Raw genomic sequence first — 13,182 nt, 5'->3', positions numbered from 1 at the left:
TCTTAATTTTCTGTTTGGTGAGTCATGGGAAACATATTGTGCATTTACCGCTCTCTGGTTATAATTCAGGCCTTTTGGTCACAGGTTGGAATGGACTGCATGAACTTGATGAAGACATTCTCGAGTATGAGAATGGCTTAAGCCTATTACTACTGGAGTTGAGGACCATGAAATCTATTGCAAGGAACTCTAGTGGTCTCTTGGTGATAGGGATCCCATGATGGGGTGCAAACACTTTCCAGCTTGGACAAAGTGCACCTCTAACAATTTCCACAGCAGCAGCTATCCCAGGCCAGAATACTGCTCTCTGGTCAGGGCAGTGGTCTTTTTTGTCACTTGGTGTCCTGCTTGATCATCAGCTGTTACTAACACTTGACACTTGAAGCTGTCAGGAAAGATGAATTACTTCACCTCTCTCTCCTTATTATGAACCAACCAGTAGAGGACTCCATTCTCCCCCACTACCACCCCCCCGATCTTCTTTCAGCACCTCAACAGTTTTCATTCCTGTTTGGACTCCCTGAACAGCTGGTGCATGCTTGGTCGATGTTGTGCTTTCCTGGACCTGTCTTAGGGCCCTGTTTTGAGATAGATGGCAAAGGTGAAACCACACTGGGCTCTATCAGTCTGGATCTGGTTTGGATCTCAGTCAAGTGCATTGGGAATCTTAGTCTGAAAGTCACAGAGAACTGAGATGGGAATACTGCCTTTCACTGATTCATAGGCATTGTGTCACTCAAAGCCCCCTGTTTCCAGGTTTCTGTTGCACTCAGCTTTGAAGACATTTAAAAGTTGCTGAATGGGTTGTTGTCAGCTTTAAACTCTGCACCAATCAGACTGTCTCTGAACTTCTGAGAAATCACCACCTCAAAGCAAACATTTTGAGTTTCAACCTGGAATAATTCTCTATATTCCTTTTATACAGCTTGACCATTCTTTTCTGGCCTTGAACCTGTGACAGCACTGCATGGGGTCTCTACTGCTGATGGTGGTAGTGGCCATGGTTGTTGAGGGCAGATTCATTTGAATTGCCCAGCCCTGTCACTACTCCGGCAAGTCTTTGGAGCATCACTGGGGCGGGATTTGCCATGAGACTTCCTGTGGAGACAGGCCAGCTGTGGTCACAACCTATTCCACCTGCCTATTCAGCCTGAGGCCTACATTCCTGGCCATGCTGATAGTCACTCCTCTGATGGTAGCCTCTTTCCTGGTCTTAGGAGTCCAACATTTCCCCATGATCCAGATGATCTGCTCTTCTGCTTCAAAAGAGGACAACTGAGGTTTATTGCTACTGAGCCTCAAATCCATTTGGACATTCCCATTCCTCATTACTTGATCTAGGCCCTCTGTTGATTTGAAGGAGGGATGAGGGATCCAGGAGGACAATGTGATTGAACATCTTCACCACCAGCTCCAGGGATACAGAAACTAAATCCTCGCCTTTGGCTTCATTATACTCATAAATCCTCTGCGGTAGCTGTGAGAGGCAGCTGCTGTCCCCCTAGACCTCTGTCAGTACCTCAAAGAACTGTTGTAGACTTTGGATGTCTTCCCAGTATTTCTGATGTGCTTTCCTGCCCATCTGTCATGAATACTGCCTTCTCACTCTGGCTGAGTCCTATGAATGCCATAGCCAGCTGTGTGTCCTCAATCCAGTCTTTGCTGAAGCATCAGGTGTTTCTTGTGTTTTCCTTAATCTGTCTGGTTTCTTACTCATCGACAAATAAAATATCTGACTAGGTGTACAGCTTCCTTCCTCCATTGCATCAAGGAAATGTACGTGGAAAGCCTCTATCTGGGTTTGGTCTAAAGGTCCAATTTCCTCCATCAATGCCTGAGCCCCTAAGGATCCAAGAGCAGCTTCAGACTTCCTCACGGACATTGTCGGTTTCAACTCCTTTACCCTTTGCTCCATCTCAGTCTGGCACCTTTGAACCTCGGCTGCCATGGCATTCTTCTGGTGCTGTGGAATCCCGCCAACTGCACCAGAAACGTAATGGAAAATTTTTCCACCTTACTGGGATCACACGCTGGAAATCAAGCCCTACTATTTCTAGAAGTTAAAGAGTTTAAAAAGTATGCAGAATCCCCTAATTTGCGTGTCTTTTAGACCCAGGTTGACAGAAAACACAGACCAGGTTTCTGTACTTGGCAAAAATTACTATTTATTGCAAATACATAGAGTCTAGCTACAGCTAAACAATTATGAACTCTTACACATAATTCTACTAGTTAAAACATTAACCCCATTGTAACCTCCCCTTTACATACACGCATGCGCGTATACACACAGACACGCACACACAGAGAAAGAAAACGTAGTTGGTTTGCATGAGAACATCTGGGAAGACAGTTCAGTGATCCCCATTTGTAGTGTTTGCTGAGATGATTCTTTTGCTGATCAAAACTTCCTTCTGCTGACGCTTTCAGTTTGTTACAGGAGGCACAGGGTGACAGAGACTAAACCACAAGGGGCAATTAGGTGACTTTTTCATAGCTCTTTTTTTTAATTTTTATAATTATAACTCTTTGTTGTGGATTGCAAAGATCCTCAGTTCAACATCTGGTCAGTCGAACTTAGGGTTTGGCTTGAGATAGAAGTTTTTTTTTTCTTTTCTTCAAAGACCTTTAGTGCTGGTTTTCATGTTAAGCAAAAGGTGAGAGGTTATAGGTGGAAATGTAGATTTGTGGTGACAATCAGAGCAGCCATGATCTTATTGAATGGCAGAGGCTTGATGGGCCGAGGGCCTACTCCAGCTCCTTATGTTCAAACTCCAACTAGAGCAAAGCCTTCATTTTACTACAGTTGAGGTCACCACAAGGCACCAGATATAAAACACTCAATGTGTAAAGTACTAATAAGAGATTCTAGTAACTTTCATCAAAATGTTTCCATAAACTTTTGTTGATGGGGCCAGTCCAGGAGCTTTACTCTGTATCTAACCCCATGCTGTACTTCCAGGGAGTGTTTGATAGAGACTGTGTAGAGGGAGTTTACTCTGCACTAACCCATTTTCAGGTGAGGTATCAAGCTGTATCCTGATGGTAAAACAGCTTGTCCAGACAATTTCATTAATCAGAACAACATAATGTTCATGGTCACAAGATCTATCCCACCCCATATTGTGGGAAGTGTCAGAGAGCCTGGAGAGTGATATTCCATGGTTTACAGATGAGGTAGAAAGGACAAGATCTTATTAATAGGTATGTGATATTTGGGTGTGTTCTAGGTGGGGATGGGATGTGAGTGTGTTGATTGGAATGTTCTGCTAGTTCTTACTGAGTGTTTACCTGGTGCTGACGAAGCTGGAATGGGAGTTCCACTTGGCATGTTGATGGCTGTTGTGTTGAGTTGAGCTGGGCAGGAGAGGACCTGATTTTGGCTCCTTCCAGACCAGAACCTTTTCTTTTCCTGAGTGAAATACAAAACCTGGCTTCATTGCAAAACGCAAGAGCAATGAGCCTGACACAGCACATGTGTAATGGAATGGAACTCCTTGCCTTGACTAGCCAAGCAATGGAGAGGTCATTCAATGGTTAGCTGAGGGATTAACTGATCCAAAAAAATTGTTGCCCACAGCTTGGATTCCTAATCCTTGGCCCTTCCTATCATGGGTCTAAACTCTCTGGATGTTAACAAGTAGTAACTATTGATTTAGCAAGAGATTGTCTCCATATCAGGAACTCAGCACATTCTTTACCAATGTTCAACTCCATAAACCTCATTTCAAGTCTCCATCAGCCAATCATATCCTTTGCTTTTACTTGTCTATCTGGTTGTCTTGTTGACCCTGGTGAAGTGCTCTAACGATTAAAACCGAAATGCAGGGTTAAATCTTTAGACAATGACCTTTACAAATTGCAAAGCATTGGGTTTTGACCTGATTTGTATGAGACAGTCCTATGCTCTATATGGAGATCCATGCTGGGTAAGAAACCGCTGCACTGGGAGGGAGACAGACGATTGTGGTCATGAGGGAAAGTCAGATATATCATTAACAAATCTCGACATATACCTCTGGTTAATTGCTCCCAATTGAAACCTCCTATGTTATTATACACATTGTGCAAACTTAACAAGAGTCTATCCACCTATGCATGAAAGATATTCAAGCACTCTGCTTCCAAAACCTTTTCAGGAAGAGTGTTCCAAATACTCACAATCCTCAAAGAGAAAAATTTCATCTCACCTCTGTTTTAAATAGTGACCCTGATTTTTAAACAGTGACCCACTAGTTCCCACATGACAACATCCTCTCCACATCTACCCTGTCAAGGATCTGTCAAGATCCTTCAGGATCCAATATGTTTCAATCAAGTTGCCTCTTAGTCTTTCAAATTCCAGCAAAACAAGCCTAATCTGCCCAACCTTTGCACATTAAGACAATCCACTCATTCCAGGGATTAGGCTGGTATACTTCCTCTGAACTGCTTTTAATGCACTTACATCCCTTTTTAAAGAAGGTAACCAATACTGTGAACAGTACTCCTAATTCAGTCTCATGAGTGCCCTGTGTAACTGAAGCAGAACCTCCCTATTTTTATATTCAATTCCCCTCGTGATAAGCAATAACATTCTATTAGCTTTCCTAACTACTTGATGTACCTGCATCCTGGTCTTTTTAATGCGTGCACAGGATACCCAGATCCCACTGTATTCTCAGGGCTCTACAATATCTCATTGTTTAGATAAAATGTCTTTTTAATTTTTCGTGCATAAAAGGATAGTTTCACATTCTCCCACATTATACCCTGTTTGGCAGATCTTTGCCCACACGTGGGGAGGGGATGACATTGTGGTAATGTTATTGGCATAGTAATCCAGAGTCCCAAATTGTTGCTCTGGGACAATGGGTTCAAATCCTACTCCCGCACCCTCCCCTCCCGCCCCAAAATGCAGCTGATGGGATTTAAATACAATTAATAAAGGTGTATCGTAGATTTCCATACCATGACCATTGCTTTTCTTATTTTATATGAATGACCCAGGCTTGGGTATACAGAAAACTATTTCAAAAACTGCAATTGACATTAAAGTTGGAAATTTTGGGAAACGTGAGGATTTGTCGGAGAGTTTGAGAGGATGCAGGCAGTTGGTGCATGATAGGAGAATTAGGGAATGCAATATTAAATACAGTGTATAATCCTAAATGGGTGAAAGTGTAGAAACACAGTGCCCCAGGGGTGTGTGTGTAAATATCTTTGAAGGTAGCAGAGCAGGTTGAGAATGTGACATCCTGGGCTTTATTGATAGGGGTGCAGAGTACAAAGAGCAAAAAGAACCTTTGCATAACCTTGGTCCAACCTCACTATTGTCAACTTTAGGGGGACCTACACTTTAGGAAGGACATGAAGACACAACAAAGGATGCAGAAGAGATTAAGGTTTCATGAAACGTTAGTTACATGGATGAATTGGTGAAGCTGGGGTTTTTCTCCTTACGTTATGATCTCAACTGATGCTATTACTAGATAATTTAAACCTAGACACCGAGCTGGCTTGGTAGATTATGTTTTAGATTCAACAAAGTGGTTTCTTGCTGCACACAATGCTGCAGATTTTGCTTTGATGATAAAACAGAAGTTTATAACAAAATAAATTAAGATAAAATAGAATAAACCAAGCCATCTACTTACAACATAAATTCAAAGTTTTTGAACATAGAGTAAAAATGTAATCCCATTAATTCAAAGCACTCCTTTATAAATTGAAAGGAAAAACAATAGTTTCCATATAGTACTCAAAACATACTCTTGCACAGTACCCAAAAACACTACTTGTAGTGTATCTACATTAGAGTACCTGCCTATAACATCTTGATAGGTTTAAGTTACTTGTGACTTTAACTTCTAGACTGGAACTGCTAAAAGCTTCTTTCTACAGCTATTATAACCTGAGGTAAATGTACTTAGCTTCAAGTAACCTCTTCACAGTTTTATTTCAACACTTCTTATTTGGCCCTAACGCTTTACTCTAAGATAATCTAATTTCATTATATTCCTCCCTTATCAGAAACATTGACATATATAGAAGCATTGTAATTGAAGGACTTCACAGTACTGCTCAAAATAAAACTAAAAGAAACCAGTTACAAAACTAGGTTGGGACTTTTTTCACTGGAGCGTAGGAGGTTCAAGAGTGACCATATAGAGGTTCATAAAATCATGAGGGGCATAGATAGCGTGAATAGCAGAGGTCTTTTCTTTACGGTAGGGGAGTTCAAAACTAGGGGGCATATTTTTAAGGTCAGAGGAGAAAGACTTGAAAGGGATATGAGTGGTAACTTTTTTACACAGAAATTCGTTCATGTGTGGAATGAACTGCCAGAGGAAGTGGTGGATGCAGGTACAGTTACAACATTCAGAAGACATTTGGATAAGTTCATGAATAGGAGAGGTTTGAAGGGATTTGGGCCAAATGCAGGCAGGTGGGACTAGTTTAGTTTGGGAATATGGTCAGTGTGGACTAGTTGGACCGAAGGGTCTGTTTCCATGCTGTATTGACTCTATGACTCTCTCTTTTAGTTATGGATGTATTAGGGTCAAAAAAAATCTCTCCCGAACTTCAAAATGAACTTTATTGATTGTAAAGACCTTTACAAAAATCCATTAATTCCAAAGCTAGGCCTCAAAAACTGTATTAAAATAAGTCATAATAACTACAGGAATACTTACAAATTAATTATTAACTTCAATCACAAACTAACTAAAAAGACAAAACCCAAACTTACAATAAATGATTAAAGAACAGTCATAAGTCTATATCACACTTCGATGAAAAAAGTTGAGAGGAGAATTGATTGAGGTATTCAAAATGATAAAGGATCTGTATAGAGTAGATAGGGAGAAAATTCTCCCATTGGTGGAAGGATTAAGAACCAAAGGATACCAATTTAAAGTGATTGGCAGAAGAGCCAAAGGCAATGTAAGGAAAAACCTCTCAACACAGCAAATGATTGTGGTGTGAACAGATTGTGGTGTGAGAGTGTGGTGCAAACAGATTTAGTTGTGACTTGCAAATGAGAATCAGACAAGCATCTGAAGACAACCATTTTCAGAGTGACAGGTAAATGCTAGCGATGTATAGCTTTTGCAGGAAGCTTGCACAGGCCTAATGGTCTCCTGTGCTATAACCATTCTATGGTTCAATTTTGTCAGCTGTGGCTTAATTGGTAACGCTTTTACCTCAGAGTCATAGTGTACCTGGTACGAGTCCTGTTCCAGGTCTTCAGCACAAAAGTATAAACTGACAATATCTTATTGAGGGAGGGCTGCACTGTTGGAGGGACAGTCTTTTGAGTGAGATTTTGAAACAGTGGCTTGTGAGATAGTCGATGCATTGATTTCAATTTTCCAAAATTTCCTAGATCTGGGGACAGTCCTGATATGATTTGGAAAAAGTGAATATAACTCCTTTATGCAAAAAGGAAGGGAAACAGTAAGCAGGAAAATACAGGCCAGTTAGCATAACATTTTTTAAAGTTATTCATAGAATTTGGGCATCGCTGGCTGGCCCAGCATTTATTGCCCATCCCTAGTTACTTTTGTGAAGATGAGTGGCACGGAGAGGAACTTGCAGTTGGTGGTATTTCATTTCCCTTTCCTGTCATAAGGAATATACTAGAAGCTTTTTTTAAAGTTAGAGCAAGACACTTAGAAAAAATCAAGGTAATCAGACAGAGTCAACATGGATTTTCTCCTCCTAATTCATACAGTTTTATGGTAAAATGAGGCACCGTCCCCCTGCTTGTGCGTCAATTGATAAGGAAGAGCAGGGGTCTTCTCACAGTGTCCTGACCGAGGTTATCCCTCATAAAAACACACAAGAAATGATTACTTGGTCATTATCACAATGCTGCTTATGGGCAAATTGTTGTGAATATTAGCTGCTCTGTTTCCTACTTTGTAATAGGAACTTCATTTCAAAAGTGATTCATTGGCTTTAAAGCACTTTGAGATGACTGATGGTTATGAAAGATGCTATATAAATGCAAGTCTAATCATGAATGGCAGCAGTGGCCATTTGGCTTCTTCCTGTTCGTATTACCGAAATTTCATGGATTTAAAATCCCAAAGTCCTTTTAAAAAAAGGAAAGAGGAAGAAACTGTTTACACCAGCAAGAAAGTGAATAACCTGAAATTGCAAATTTTAGTTGCAGCCAAAAGGACCAGAAGGAAGTCATTCTTTTCTGCAGCCAGTTGTTATCTGTGATGCACAGCCTGAAAGGGCAGCAGAAGCATTTTCCCTTTTACAATAGGAACTGGATAAATACTTAAAAAGGAAACATGTACAATGCTATGGGGAAACTGGAGGGAGGGGGAGTGCACCAATTGGACAGGTGTTGAAAGAACCAACACAGGCATTATCGGCTACACTGGCTCTATTAATGCATTTTTTAGTGAGAAAAGTGTTAAAATCTATGGCTGATTCTCATCATACTTTGTCCAAGTGTCAAGAGACCTAATGAGGTTTCTTGTTGCAACTTATCAAACTTACTTTGTTAACTGACCCTACGGTGAAGCTTTTGTGTGATGCTAGGCCAAATTAATGTCTCACTGTAACCTGAGGAATACATCACTGCTAGGATATGGTGGAATGGATCATCTCCTGGGCACCAGCGCCATCTTCAAAAAGCCATTGTGCAGCTAACAAGCAACGTCAGTCAGAGCTACCCGACATGGTTCCTGATGTTTGCCCTGTCAGAGAAAGTGAGACTGATGCCTTACTTTAAAGCCAGGGACCAGGAGGTCCTGCCACAAGGGATGATGCTGAGCTGGGCAATTCTCATCCCCCAGGACCAGCAGTGGGGACCATAACATCAATCTCTGCCACCCAGGTTATTGCAATCTCTGCAGTCTGGAGGAAGGCCCAGCAATGTAGAAAGAAAGGGCGGCACGGTGGAGCAGTGGTTAGCACTGCTGCCTCACAGTGCCAGGGATCTGGGTTCAATTCCACTCTCGGGTGACTGTCTGTGTGGAGTTTGCACATTTTCCCCGTTTCTGTGTGAGTTTCCTCCGGGTGCTCCGGTTTCCTCCTACAGTCCAAAGATGTGCAGGCTAGGTGGATTGGCCATGCTAAATTGCCCGTAGCGTTCAGGGATTAGGTGGGTTATGCGGGATGGATCTGGATGGGATGCTCTAAGGGTCGGTGTGGACTTGGTGGGCCGAAGGGCCTGTTGCCACACTGTAGGGATTCCATGAACAGTCTATAAAGTCAATGACTTCTCTATTCCACCATGGTAAGTGCCACCATCGTCTGCTACTGTCCCACCAAGCCTCATTCTCTACCACTCTCAATATTACCTGCAAATTCTTCCCTCACTCGATCTCACCCATACCACTAACCCTACATGTCCTCTGCACTGCCCTTTCACTCACTCATGACAAGTCAACATATTTACCCCAGCTGCAGCAACACCAACAGCTGTGTCAAATACTTCCATCTTCCTTAAAGCCTCCCATCCTCTCACTCCAGGAGGAAGTAGGGCACACTGGGGGCAGAAAGGGTCGAGATGGATGTGAGGTCCCTGACAGTCAGCTCCATAAGCATCCACCTAACAGCGCCAAGCAGCAGACTGACTATGTCATCAGGGCTGTCCTTCTGTTACTGTCAAGGTCCGCTTGATTGAAAGTTATCTCTCTCTTTGTTCTGTCCGAAATTTGTTGGTCTTCCAGAACAAGGAGTTGACCCCGAATGAGTGTTGCAGACTGGCACGTTCCAAAGTCCGGGACTACTGAAGGATGCACTAAAGCTTGGGGCAGCCACAGCCATGGTGTAGTGAGAAAAGACCACTGTCTGAGGCCTTCCTGCTGAAGGTAAATGGGGGTCTGTTCAGTTCTTGGACTGTCCTAGTGCCTCAAATAGATGTAAATATTAGTATTGTATGTGTAAGAGAGGTCTTTGGTTTTTTTGGATAAAGACAAATTCCAATGTTTTGTTTATTTACTTGATATGCAACTGCACCGAACCAAACTGCTTTTGTGACAATCTATATACACAGATCTTTTATGAATAAAGTACATTTTTTAAATAAAAAAAAGTTTTGTCCTTTTACTTGACTGATCAGTGTTGATGACCACGACAAGCTTTCTGGCTTTGCACTTGCATTAACTGGCAATGCATGACAAGGCAGCAGTAACATGAATAAAAACCGAAAGAACTGCGGATACTGTAAATCAGGAACAAAAACAGAAGTTGTTGGAAAAGCTTAGCAGGTCTGGCAGCATCTGTGAAGAAAAAAATCAGAGTTAATGTTTCGGGTCTGGTGACCCTTCCTCAGAATCCACCACAGACACTGTTGGGAAGAGCGGATGACAATTCTGAGGAAGGGTCACTGGACCCGAAATGTTAACTCTGATTTTTTTTTCCTTCACAGATGTAGTCAGACCTGCTCAGCTTTTCTGGCAACTTCTGTTTTTGCTGCAGCAGTGACATGAGCCTGGTATCTCTGGCTGGGAGTGGGGGGGGGGAGTGCTAAAAGGATAGTCAAGGCAGGGATTCTGTGAGCATCCAGGTTTTCTCGAGGTGAGTGAGTGAGTGCTGAGACAGCAGGCAAGCAGCCCTGAGATGCAGTATTATGAGCTGTGTGCAAAGTCTTCTTGCAGCAACATTTCACATGTCGCTGGTGTGAACCAAACTGTAGCTTTAAACTGCACGTGTGTCCTGTGAGTGTGACATAAGGGTTCTGAGGGTCTGGGAGATGGCAGGGGCCAGTGTCCATGCAAATGGGATGAGTATGGCTGGTATCGTAGAGTGTGTGGTAAGACATTGTTGACATTGTTACCGGGTCTCCTAGATGGTGGTCCAGAGCAGCAAGCAGTGAGCTGGAGTCACCGGGTACCCTCTCCGACTTTCATTTTGGCAACTGTTGATATCTAGTTTCTGAGGCGGGTGGCAGGATTAGAGCTGCATAATAATGAACTGAGAGTTGCCATATCCCCCTTAATAGGTATCTTACCGCTGCCTAGAGAGAATCTCATTTCAACACCCAGAACTCTGGTTATAAATGTAATAAGTTGCTCCCAACGTCGAGAAAGGTTGACCAGCCAACTCATAAGATGCTCCCAAAGTTCTCGCCATTGCCCATGTCATTCAAGCCCTTATAAGATTTTGCCCTTTGTGTTACTGTTCCTCAGTAAGAAAAATACAAAAATCTGTATTAATGCTACTGTGAGCAAAGTACTAAAATCTTGTATCAATGTCTTGCCAAGTGATACTTCATTCCGCAGTTCAGCCTTTTCCCCCTTAAGCAATCTTTGAGTGATTTACTTTAATCCACATTATCAGCAGTTACTCCCTCCACCAGACTGAAGTGGATAATTATTATGCAATGTTAGAGTTCTGGATATTCCAGTCTCTATTCAAAAAGGCCAATTGTTCCAACCAACATCAGAGACATCATCACTCATGCTGACTGCTACTGCTTTGATGATGGAGTCATTTCGCGAATGCTAACCTGAGAATCTCACACATTCTCGTGCATCGAGATGAATAGAAGTAGAAAGAGGTGAAGCTGAAAAGACCATTCAACCCATCTATTCAGACCCTTCCACAACCTCTGTACACTTTCCCTATCGTGGACCCTCCCCACTCATTCAAATTCCACTCATATCCTGCGTCTGTGGTCAATGGTTCAGTCTGACTGGAGCCAATGGGTCGGGTCTGAGGTCAGTGGGTCACTCTGGAGTTAGTGGGTCAATCTGTTTAAAGGCACAATAGTCTCTGTTTGGTGTCTCTCAGTTAATCTAACTGGGGTCATTGCGTCTGTCTGGGGTAAATGAGTCAGACTGTCTGGCTTCACTGGGTCAGTGTCAGTCCATGGTCAGTGTCTTTAAATTCACACACAAGTTGTGGGCATGTTGTGTCAGCCAACATTTGTTGCCCATCCCTAGTTGCCCTTGAGAAGGTGGTTGCGAGCTTCCTTTGTGAACTGCTTTGGGCTGTAGGGAAACCCAAAGTGCTGTTAAGGAGGGAGTTCAGGGTTTTAACCCAGGAACACTGAGTGTATGGGATATATTTTCAAGTGGCTTGGAGTGGAATTTCCAGGTGATGGTATTCCCATGTATCAGCTACCTGTCCTTTGAGATGGTAGAGGTCATGGATTTCAGAAAGTGTTGTTGAAGGAGGCTTGAATATTTGCTACAGTGCATCTTATGGACAAATCACACTGCTGCCCCTGTGTGTCATTGGTGGAGAGAGTCAGTGTTAAAGGTATTAGGAAGTGGATTTTTTTTTCTTCAATACTGTCAAGCTTCTTGTGTGTTGCTGGAGCTGTACTCATCCAGGCAGATGGGAGTATTCCATCACACTCCTGACTTGTGTATCGTGCATGGTGGACAGGCATTTTGGAGTCAGGAGATGAGTTGCCCATTGCAGAATTACCAACCTCTGATCTGCTTTCCTAGTCACTGTATTTATATGGCTAGTCCAGTTTCATTTCTGGTCAATGATAAGGCCCAGGATTCAGCAAAGGTTATTTCATTGAACATCAAAGGGAAATGGTTAGATTCTTTCTTATTTGAGATGGCCATTGCCTGGCACTTGTGAAGTGCAAATTGTTACTTGCTGTTTATGAACTGAAACCTGAATGCTTTCCAGGTCTTGCTGCATTTGGACATGGACTGTTTCGGTATCTGAGGAGTCGTGAATGGTGTTTAACAGTGTGCAATGATTGGCAAACATCCCCATTTCTGGCATTATATTGGAGGGCAGGTCATTGATGAACCACCTGAAGATGATTTGGCCTAGGACACCACCCTGAGGAACTCCTGCAGAGATATCCTGGAGCTGAGGTGACTCACCTCCAGCAACCATAACCATCTTCCTTTCTGCCAGGTTTGACTCCAACCAGAGGAGAATTTTCCCCCTGATTTCCATTGACTCCAGTTTTGCTAGGACTCCTTGATGCCATTATGTTAGTCTGTCTGCAGTCTCTGATGCAGGCTGGGGTCACTGTGGGTCATTCTGGATCTAGTGGGTCAGTATGTCTGTAGTCAATACATCAAATTGTCTGAGTTTAGTGGGTTAGCCTGTCTGGGGTTACTGTATCAGTCTGCCTGGAGTCACTGTGACAGTCTGTCTGGTGTTACTGTATTAGTTTGTCTGGGGTCACTGCATTAGTCTAAGGGGGTCACTGAGTCAGTCTGTCTGGGGTCACTGGTTCAGTCAATCTGAGGTCACTGG

The sequence above is a fragment of the Rhincodon typus genome, chromosome 20 (genome assembly GCF_021869965.1).
Source record: "Rhincodon typus isolate 14 chromosome 20, sRhiTyp1.1, whole genome shotgun sequence".
Lineage (NCBI taxonomy): Eukaryota > Metazoa > Chordata > Chondrichthyes > Orectolobiformes > Rhincodontidae > Rhincodon > Rhincodon typus.
Note: the sequence above shows the minus strand (reverse complement) of the source record.